This window comes from Triturus cristatus, chromosome 5_2 (genome assembly GCF_964204655.1).
Source record: "Triturus cristatus chromosome 5_2, aTriCri1.1, whole genome shotgun sequence".
NCBI classification, from domain to species: domain Eukaryota; kingdom Metazoa; phylum Chordata; class Amphibia; order Caudata; family Salamandridae; genus Triturus; species Triturus cristatus.
In genome coordinates this window covers 559,411,608-559,423,671 of record NC_140588.1, presented here as the reverse complement: position 1 = coordinate 559,423,671, position 12,064 = coordinate 559,411,608, and positions in this window count along the sequence as shown.

The window sequence follows — 12,064 nt, the reverse complement described above, 5'->3', positions numbered from 1 at the left end:
TCAGGCTCCCTTGAGCCGGTGGAGTCGACGGACTCATGGTTACGCACCTGCGCGCTACGAGAGGTACTAGACCTGATAACGATTTTAGCAGCTTACACAGCAACCCCACACATTTTCCTACTCCCTGCTGACGAGAGGCAACTACCTCGAAACACGTGTCCAGGGATGGCACACGCCACGCATACTTGCATTCACACTCGAGCATAGGTGTATCCGCCGACGCTGACCTTCAGGGACCATTTACATTGGGGGAACACGCCTGGTAGGTGTAGCAGTGTGCGACCAATCTGGTTTAACTTTATATTCAGGCTCCCTTGAGCCGGTGGAGTCGACGGACTCATGGTTACGCACCTGCGCGCTACGAGAGGTACTAGACCTGATAACGATTTTAGCAGCTTACACAGCAACCCCACACATTTTCCTACTCCCTGCTGACGAGAGGCAACTACCTCGAAACACGTGTCCAGGGATGGCACACGCCACGCATACTTGCATTCACACTCGAGCATAGGTGTATCCGCCGACGCTGACCTTCAGGGACCATTTACATTGGGGGAACACGCCTGGTAGGTGTAGCAGTGTGCGACCAATCTGGTTTAACTTTATATTCAGGCTCCCTTGAGCCGGTGGAGTCGACGGACTCATGGTTACGCACCTGCGCGCTACGAGAGGTACTAGACCTGATAACGATTTTAGCAGCTTACACAGCAACCCCACACATTTTCCTACTCCCTGCTGACGAGAGGCAACTACCTCGAAACACGTGTCCAGGGATGGCACACGCCACGCATACTTGCATTCACACTCGAGCATAGGTGTATCCGCCGACGCTGACCTTCAGGGACCATTTACATTGGGGGAACACGCCTGGTAGGTGTAGCAGTGTGCGACCAATCTGGTTTAACTTTATATTCAGGCTCCCTTGAGCCGGTGGAGTCGACGGACTCATGGTTACGCACCTGCGCGCTACGAGAGGTACTAGACCTGATAACGATTTTAGCAGCTTACACAGCAACCCCACACATTTTCCTACTCCCTGCGGACGAGAGGCAACTACCTCGAAACACGTGTCCAGGGATGGCACACGCCACGCATACTTGCATTCACACTCGAGCATAGGTGTATCCGCCGACGCTGACCTTCAGGGACCATTTACATTGGGGGAACACGCCTGGTAGGTGTAGCAGTGTGCGACCAATCTGGTTTAACTTTATATTCAGGCTCCCTTGAGCCGGTGGAGTCGACGGACTCATGGTTACGCACCTGCGCGCTACGAGAGGTACTAGACCTGATAACGATTTTAGCAGCTTACACAGCAACCCCACACATTTTCCTACTCCCTGCTGACGAGAGGCAACTACCTCGAAACACGTGTCCAGGGATGGCACACGCCACGCATACTTGCATTCACACTCGAGCATAGGTGTATCCGCCGACGCTGACCTTCAGGGACCATTTACATTGGGGGAACACGCCTGGTAGGTGTAGCAGTGTGCGACCAATCTGGTTTAACTTTATATTCAGGCTCCCTTGAGCCGGTGGAGTCGACGGACTCATGGTTACGCACCTGCGCGCTACGAGAGGTACTAGACCTGATAACGATTTTAGCAGCTTACACAGCAACCCCACACATTTTCCTACTCCCTGCTGACGAGAGGCAACTACCTCGAAACACGTGTCCAGGGATGGCACACGCCACGCATACTTGCATTCACACTCGAGCATAGGTGTATCCGCCGACGCTGACCTTCAGGGACCATTTACATTGGGGGAACACGCCTGGTAGGTGTAGCAGTGTGCGACCAATCTGGTTTAACTTTATATTCAGGCTCCCTTGAGCCGGTGGAGTCGACGGACTCATGGTTACGCACCTGCGCGCTACGAGAGGTACTAGACCTGATAACGATTTTAGCAGCTTACACAGCAACCCCACACATTTTCCTACTCCCTGCTGACGAGAGGCAACTACCTCGAAACACGTGTCCAGGGATGGCACACGCCACGCATACTTGCATTCACACTCGAGCATAGGTGTATCCGCCGACGCTGACCTTCAGGGACCATTTACATTGGGGGAACACGCCTGGTAGGTGTAGCAGTGTGCGACCAATCTGGTTTAACTTTATATTCAGGCTCCCTTGAGCCGGTGGAGTCGACGGACTCATGGTTACGCACCTGCGCGCTACGAGAGGTACTAGACCTGATAACGATTTTAGCAGCTTACACAGCAACCCCACACATTTTCCTACTCCCTGCTGACGAGAGGCAACTACCTCGAAACACGTGTCCAGGGATGGCACACGCCACGCATACTTGCATTCACACTCGAGCATAGGTGTATCCGCCGACGCTGACCTTCAGGGACCATTTACATTGGGGGAACACGCCTGGTAGGTGTAGCAGTGTGCGACCAATCTGGTTTAACTTTATATTCAGGCTCCCTTGAGCCGGTGGAGTCGACGGACTCATGGTTACGCACCTGCGCGCTACGAGAGGTACTAGACCTGATAACGATTTTAGCAGCTTACACAGCAACCCCACACATTTTCCTACTCCCTGCTGACGAGAGGCAACTACCTCGAAACACGTGTCCAGGGATGGCACACGCCACGCATACTTGCATTCACACTCGAGCATAGGTGTATCCGCCGACGCTGACCTTCAGGGACCATTTACATTGGGGGAACACGCCTGGTAGGTGTAGCAGTGTGCGACCAATCTGGTTTAACTTTATATTCAGGCTCCCTTGAGCCGGTGGAGTCGACGGACTCATGCTTACGCACCTGCGCGCTACGAGAGGTACTAGACCTGATAACGATTTTAGCAGCTTACACAGCAACCCCACACATTTTCCTACTCCCTGCTGACGAGAGGCAACTACCTCGAAACACCTGTCCAGGGATGGCACACGCCACGCATACTTGCATTCACACTCGAGCATAGGTGTATCCGCCGACGCTGACCTTCAGGGACCATTTACATTGGGGGAACACGCCTGGTAGGTGTAGCAGTGTGCGACCAATCTGGTTTAACTTTATATTCAGGCTCCCTTGAGCCGGTGGAGTCGACGGACTCATGGTTACGCACCTGCGCGCTACGAGAGGTACTAGACCTGATAACGATTTTAGCAGCTTACACAGCAACCCCACACATTTTCCTACTCCCTGCTGACGAGAGGCAACTACCTCGAAACACGTGTCCAGGGATGGCACACGCCACGCATACTTGCATTCACACTCGAGCATAGGTGTATCCGCCGACGCTGACCTTCAGGGACCATTTACATTGGGGGAACACGCCTGGTAGGTGTAGCAGTGTGCGACCAATCTGGTTTAACTTTATATTCAGGCTCCCTTGAGCCGGTGGAGTCGACGGACTCATGGTTACGCACCTGCGCGCTACGAGAGGTACTAGACCTGATAACGATTTTAGCAGCTTACACAGCAACCCCACACATTTTCCTACTCCCTGCTGACTAGAGGCAACTACCTCGAAACACGTGTCCAGGGATGGCACACGCCACGCATACTTGCATTCACACTCGAGCATAGGTGTATCCGCCGACGCTGACCTTCAGGGACCATTTACATTGGGGGAACACGCCTGGTAGGTGTAGCAGTGTGCGACCAATCTGGTTTAACTTTATATTCAGGCTCCCTTGAGCCGGTGGAGTCGACGGACTCATGGTTACGCACCTGCGCGCTACGAGAGGTACTAGACCTGATAACGATTTTAGCAGCTTACACAGCAACCCCACACATTTTCCTACTCCCTGCTGACGAGAGGCAACTACCTCGAAACACGTGTCCAGGGATGGCACACGCCACGCATACTTGCATTCACACTCGAGCATAGGTGTATCCGCCGACGCTGACCTTCAGGGACCATTTACATTGGGGGAACACGCCTGGTAGGTGTAGCAGTGTGCGACCAATCTGGTTTAACTTTATATTCAGGCTCCCTTGAGCCGGTGGAGTCGACGGACTCATGGTTACGCACCTGCGCGCTACGAGAGGTACTAGACCTGATAACGATTTTAGCAGCTTACACAGCAACCCCACACATTTTCCTACTCCCTGCTGACGAGAGGCAACTACCTCGAAACACGTGTCCAGGGATGGCACACGCCACGCATACTTGCATTCACACTCGAGCATAGGTGTATCCGCCGACGCTGACCTTCAGGGACCATTTACATTGGGGGAACACGCCTGGTAGGTGTAGCAGTGTGCGACCAATCTGGTTTAATTTTATATTCAGGCTCCCTTGAGCCGGTGGAGTCGACGGACTCATGGTTACGCACCTGCGCGCTACGAGAGGTACTAGACCTGATAACGATTTTAGCAGCTTACACAGCAACCCCACACATTTTCCTACTCCCTGCTGACGAGAGGCAACTACCTCGAAACACGTGTCCAGGGATGGCACACGCCACGCATACTTGCATTCACACTCGAGCATAGGTGTATCCGCCGACGCTGACCTTCAGGGACCATTTACATTGGGGGAACACGCCTGGTAGGTGTAGCAGTGTGCGACCAATCTGGTTTAACTTTATATTCAGGCTCCCTTGAGCCGGTGGAGTCGACGGACTCATGGTTACGCACCTGCGCGCTACGAGAGGTACTAGACCTGATAACGATTTTAGCAGCTTACACAGCAACCCCACACATTTTCCTACTCCCTGCTGACGAGAGGCAACTACCTCGAAACACGTGTCCAGGGATGGCACACGCCACGCATACTTGCATTCACACTCGAGCATAGGTGTATCCGCCGACGCTGACCTTCAGGGACCATTTACATTGGGGGAACACGCCTGGTAGGTGTAGCAGTGTGCGACCAATCTGGTTTAACTTTATATTCAGGCTCCCTTGAGCCGGTGGAGTCGACGGACTCATGGTTACGCACCTGCGCGCTACGAGAGGTACTAGACCTGATAACGATTTTAGCAGCTTACACAGCAACCCCACACATTTTCCTACTCCCTGCTGACGAGAGGCAACTACCTCGAAACACGTGTCCAGGGATGGCACACGCCACGCATACTTGCATTCACACTCGAGCATAGGTGTATCCGCCGACGCTGACCTTCAGGGACCATTTACATTGGGGGAACACGCCTGGTAGGTGTAGCAGTGTGCGACCAATCTGGTTTAACTTTATATTCAGGCTCCCTTGAGCCGGTGGAGTCGACGGACTCATGGTTACGCACCTGCGCGCTACGAGAGGTACTAGACCTGATAACGATTTTAGCAGCTTACACAGCAACCCCACACATTTTCCTACTCCCTGCTGACTAGAGGCAACTACCTCGAAACACGTGTCCAGGGATGGCACACGCCACGCATACTTGCATTCACACTCGAGCATAGGTGTATCCGCCGACGCTGACCTTCAGGGACCATTTACATTGGGGGAACACGCCTGGTAGGTGTAGCAGTGTGCGACCAATCTGGTTTAACTTTATATTCAGGCTCCCTTGAGCCGGTGGAGTCGACGGACTCATGGTTACGCACCTGCGCGCTACGAGAGGTACTAGACCTGATAACGATTTTAGCAGCTTACACAGCAACCCCACACATTTTCCTACTCCCTGCTGACGAGAGGCAACTACCTCGAAACACGTGTCCAGGGATGGCACACGCCACGCATACTTGCATTCACACTCGAGCATAGGTGTATCCGCCGACGCTGACCTTCAGGGACCATTTACATTGGGGGAACACGCCTGGTAGGTGTAGCAGTGTGCGACCAATCTGGTTTAACTTTATATTCAGGCTCCCTTGAGCCGGTGGAGTCGACGGACTCATGGTTACGCACCTGCGCGCTACGAGAGGTACTAGACCTGATAACGATTTTAGCAGCTTACACAGCAACCCCACACATTTTCCTACTCCCTGCTGACGAGAGGCAACTACCTCGAAACACGTGTCCAGGGATGGCACACGCCACGCATACTTGCATTCACACTCGAGCATAGGTGTATCCGCCGACGCTGACCTTCAGGGACCATTTACATTGGGGGAACACGCCTGGTAGGTGTAGCAGTGTGCGACCAATCTGGTTTAACTTTATATTCAGGCTCCCTTGAGCCGGTGGAGTCGACGGACTCATGGTTACGCACCTGCGCGCTACGAGAGGTACTAGACCTGATAACGATTTTAGCAGCTTACACAGCAACCCCACACATTTTCCTACTCCCTGCTGACGAGAGGCAACTACCTCGAAACACGTGTCCAGGGATGGCACACGCCACGCATACTTGCATTCACACTCGAGCATAGGTGTATCCGCCGACGCTGACCTTCAGGGACCATTTACATTGGGGGAACACGCCTGGTAGGTGTAGCAGTGTGCGACCAATCTGGTTTAACTTTATATTCAGGCTCCCTTGAGCCGGTGGAGTCGACGGACTCATGGTTACGCACCTGCGCGCTACGAGAGGTACTAGACCTGATAACGATTTTAGCAGCTTACACAGCAACCCCACACATTTTCCTACTCCCTGCTGACGAGAGGCAACTACCTCGAAACACGTGTCCAGGGATGGCACACGCCACGCATACTTGCATTCACACTCGAGCATAGGTGTATCCGCCGACGCTGACCTTCAGGGACCATTTACATTGGGGGAACACGCCTGGTAGGTGTAGCAGTGTGCGACCAATCTGGTTTAACTTTATATTCAGGCTCCCTTGAGCCGGTGGAGTCGACGGACTCATGGTTACGCACCTGCGCGCTACGAGAGGTACTAGACCTGATAACGATTTTAGCAGCTTACACAGCAACCCCACACATTTTCCTACTCCCTGCTGACGAGAGGCAACTACCTCGAAACACGTGTCCAGGGATGGCACACGCCACGCATACTTGCATTCACACTCGAGCATAGGTGTATCCGCCGACGCTGACCTTCAGGGACCATTTACATTGGGGGAACACGCCTGGTAGGTGTAGCAGTGTGCGACCAATCTGGTTTAACTTTATATTCAGGCTCCCTTGAGCCCGTGGAGTCGACGGACTCATGGTTACGCACCTGCGCGCTACGAGAGGTACTAGACCTGATAACGATTTTAGCAGCTTACACAGCAACCCCACACATTTTCCTACTCCCTGCTGACGAGAGGCAACTACCTCGAAACACGTGTCCAGGGATGGCACACGCCACGCATACTTGCATTCACACTCGAGCATAGGTGTATCCGCCGACGCTGACCTTCAGGGACCATTTACATTGGGGGAACACGCCTGGTAGGTGTAGCAGTGTGCGACCAATCTGGTTTAACTTTATTTTTATCTTAGTGCATGTGACGAACACTGTTCACTTTTTAAATCTTCCATTTGACATTCTTCCTGAACTATCAATTTTATTGAAATGTAATCATCTAACTTGTAGAATTGTGCTTTGCAAACTAGCTTTCAAGCCTCGTGTTTGTAGTTAGAGTGTAATAGTGTTGAGTGTCTGATGTCAGAACCTTGTTAGGGTCTGCTTAATCATTGCATACTTCTTAGAATTGCCTTGCCAGTCTCCTTCTTTGCCCACTTGGCGTCCTGTTTAGGGGATCATAGGGCCCTCTTCATAAAAGTAATCCTACATAAGGAGTTATCAGCACATGTAGATATCCACGTACACCTTGGCCTTTGTTGTTGATCATTACACGCAACTAAATGGTTTGCCTCCATACACCTCCAATGCAGCAAAAAAGTTAGCAAAGTAGGAGGAGTTGGCAGAATTTGCTGATGCATTGGGGTGGAGGCATGCACCAAGGGGACTCTGAAAAAAGGTAAAGAAGAAGAAGTTTTCCAAGATTCAGGTAGCAAAGTCACTTGGTGGAGGCAGACCTGGATCCTGCGCACATTTCACCCCGATCAATGATGTATGCAGCTTCTTCACCATGTACCCCTAACCTGCCAATATGGGGTGTCCTTTCCTGGAAAGCCCAAATTCAGAACAGTTTGGAAACTAAACCCATCTACCTACCCACTACAATTCTACTTTCCACGTATGTTACACTTTCCTCCCCAAAGATAGGAACACACCTGCTACATCTCACTCATACTCTGCTTTAACCCCCGCCTCCTTTATTGTAGAAATGTATTATATTATTCTAATTGCATTCTAACTTTCTTTTATTCCTTCCTCATATTAAGTCAATAACTATCAGTAGCTGAAGCAGGAAAGCCACTTCATTTACAGAGCAATAAGAAGGCCAGGCAACTACACTCATCCCTACCGCCCTCACACCTGTGCCATCCTGATGTCAATAGTACTAGCACATTGTAACACAGGAGCGGCTCCTCCGTTGGAGCAGAGGATCGTCACCCCACTTAAAATCCCCCCAAATCCCCAGAGATGAAAAATAAAATGGTAATTTATTACCATTTTATTTTCATCCCCTGTCCCGAACGGAGCGTCAAGCCAAGGGAAGGGCTGCTGCTGAGTGACAGCAGCAGGTAGGAGGGTGGGCTGTCTATGCACTGTTTAAAGTGTGCATGTCTTTTTGGTCGGCTGTATTGCGATGGTCAGCCACACATGCGCACTTTAAACATCTCTAACCCAGCTGTCTCAAGACAGCTGGGTTAGAGCAAGTGCAGGCCTCCAGAGCGCTGTGGAGAGCCAAGTGAAGCTGTCCCTCCAATCAGGGCACTGCTCTCATGCAGCCATAATAGAAGAGGCAATGGTGGTATCCTTGGATGCTACCATGGAGTTTGACTCCATAGAGTGGCCATATCTCTTTGCCGTCCTGGTGAAACTCAGGTTTGGTCCTAAATGTATTCGCTGGGTCTGGCTCCTATATGCTGACCCTCTTGCACAGTTCATAGTTAACAATAAAAAATCAGCCACTTTCCATCTCCATAGGGGGACGCGACAGGGTTCCCCTTTGTCCCCGCTTTTATTTGCGCTTACCTTAGCGCCCCTAGCTTACTGGATCTGGAAAGACCCTATAACTCGGGGATTGCATTGGACAGAGGAGTGGGAGGATCATATCTCACTCTATCTGGATGACATCTTGTTGTACCTGGCCTCTCCATAGAGATCCCTACATAAGGTTCTTAACATTTTTACTAACTTCGGTACTTACTCCAGATACACCATCAATTGGTCAAAATCGCTTATATTTGTGTTGAAGGGAAGCCCGCCTGCCTTGCCAAAAAACTGAAAGGTTAAGATAGCCATAGACGGATTCAAATATCTAGGACTGTTTATCACCAAAGATTGCAAATTGTATTTTATGTCTAACTTGTTGGTGCCCCTACAGCGGCTGAGAAACGATGTGGAGCACTGGAAGTCTCTTCCACTGTCGCTATTGGGCAGAGCAGCGCTCTTTAAAAAGATGATGTTTCCTCGCTTCTTGTACGTTCTTCAGAATTCACCTGACCCCATCCCCGCATCATACTTTGGAACAGTGGAAAGTGCACAGAGAACGTTGCTCTGGGGAAATAGTCCACCAAGAATTTAATTCCCAAAGCTAGTAAAAGGCTGGTATGACAGGGGAATAGGGCTACAGAACATTAAAAAGTACTACTGGGTGGCACAACTAGGTGCAGTTAACCACTGCGTATGCCAACCTCAGAATGATCCGGGATATGCGATGGATAAGTGGCTCTTGTCCAGTAGCAACCACACATGGAACGTTGTATTCCAGGCCCTCGAAATTCCACCTGGCAGGCCCCAGAAAGCATTCAGTTCAGGTGTGGCATTCGGTCCGCAAGAGTATGGGATAGGCTAAGATCATAACGCAGTCCACCCCACTGTAGGATACAGAACAATTGGGCTCCCTTTGGAAAACGAAGGGTTTCAATAAATGGGATACCATCGGGATCTCTCGGGTGGGTGAACTTTGGGAGAAGGGGGAGGTAGTACCCTACGCGACTCTCCAACTGAATCACAAATTGGTGGAAACTGAGAAATTCCGGTATCTACAGGTACGACATGCTTTGCAGGCAGTGATCCCGAGGGGCGAGACCCCTCCTGAGGCCTCGCCTCTCGAGGATAGTCTTCTGGACGAATATATCCCAAGAAAAGCAATTTCCCTGACTTACTCAAAACTGATTAATCATTCACCTGATCCTCTTCCGCAACTCTGTGAATAATAGGAGAGAAACTTGATGGGGCTTGAGGAGGAGGACTGGCAGAAAGCACTGGCATCCCCAAAGGAGGTGGCAATATCCTCTAATCTAAAATTGGTGCAGTTGGAAATATTGCACAGAATATACGTCATGGTGCCAGCTCTGGTCAAGATGGTATATAGAGAAGACCCTAATTGCAGAAGACTATGCGGCTGTGAAGGCACGTTCTTCCATATAATATGGGAATGCACATACATTAGTAGGTACTGGAATGATGTGGTCCTGTTCATGGGGGAGGTAATGGGAGAGGGAATAATACCTGAGGCCAAACAATGTCTATTAAACATATGGGAAACAACGGATATGGGTAGCAAAGAGAGGACATGGTTTATGCTAGGTCTAATGGTCGCCAAGAGCAACATAGCAAGAAAGTGGGGGGTACAACCTGTCCCGATATTGATGGAATGGGAAAGCGATATGGACTGGTGCATGTATAGGAAGAAAACAGTATATGTATCTAGAGGGTGCCTGAGAAAGTGGATGCAAATATGCGGTAAATGCAACGAATACAGGGGGGATATATGTTTAACGCCCAGACTACCGTTGCAACTCTCCCCAGCCGAATCAGAACCTTAATATGCAGAACAATTCCAACCAAGAGTGAAACTAACCTGTGTTCCACATCAATGATTGCTGTGATGCTATATTTAAACTAGCTGTGAAATCTGTACAATTGTTTTTTGTAAACAATAAAAAGAATTCTAAGAAACAAAAAATCCCACCAGTTCAGAATCCTAAGGTTGATTGAGAGACAGACCTATGTCTTGGAAGACATTAGAAAATATCTCCAAGATAGAGTGAATTTGCATAAGAAATCTCTCATGTGTTGAGGAAGGAGGATGGAAGCTGACATACCTTGCCCTGTGTCAATCTGCACTGCCAACATATTTGACTCAGTAAATTTGGCACATAATAGGTTAAGCAACCTGAATGGCCCATCCCATCCCTCCAACAAACCCACATCTAACCACTTGCATCCCGAAGAAACCCACCTCCTCCCACACCAAAGTCTCGAACTCCTGTGGATCCAGACACATGCATGATTTATGTTTGCATGGACAGCAAACCCCACCCCATGATTTGTTTATCTACCACTTAATCACCCATTGTCACAAAACACAACCTCATTTCTTAACATATCTCACCCCACAAATTTGGATGGATATACAAACACTTTTGTTGCTCATCTATTTCAATAAATGTCATATACACTTATCGTTCACTTTTGTGTCATCTCTTACGCATCTAGCCACGAATATGTGTGTATTATAATAATGCAATGTGTTGGAGACTGTAAAACATTTAGCAAAAACTGTACAATTACTCATTTGCATTCATGTGCAAGCATTGCAACACACACACATAAAAACATAAGATCACAACCAGGGTAGAATTTCAAAAATATATATATGTATATATATAGGAAAGCAATTCATGTTGGGCTAAAAGATTCACAGGCACCTCACAAAGATAGTGACTGCCTCTGGATGAAACGAGCAAATCCCAAATACACTGTAAACAACTCCCGATATAGTCCAATCAGAAGAGGTGGCATTCTGATTTGAATGCAATTCTCCCCTGTTTATTGGATTTACATGGCAAAACCACAAGGTCTGCGTGCCCTTGTGCATTGTTTGAAACCTAGGCTCCGATAATGCCCTTCATATACCAAATACATGAACAGGGAAAATAGGCAGAATTCAGAGGCATATTTAGAAGGGAATTTGAAGACTGAAGCGTTAGCCTTCCTGGCGTAAGCCTCACTCTCCCACTTCAAAATCGCAGGGATGCACTATATTTACAAGAATATGGTGCAGCCCTAGTTTCCCCCTGCGCTTGTGCTACACTTAGCACCCTAGTGCCAACCTAGGTAGCCTTGCACCATAGTGCAAGGGTGTCTGCGTGCAGGGGAAGATTGTTTATGTGCAGG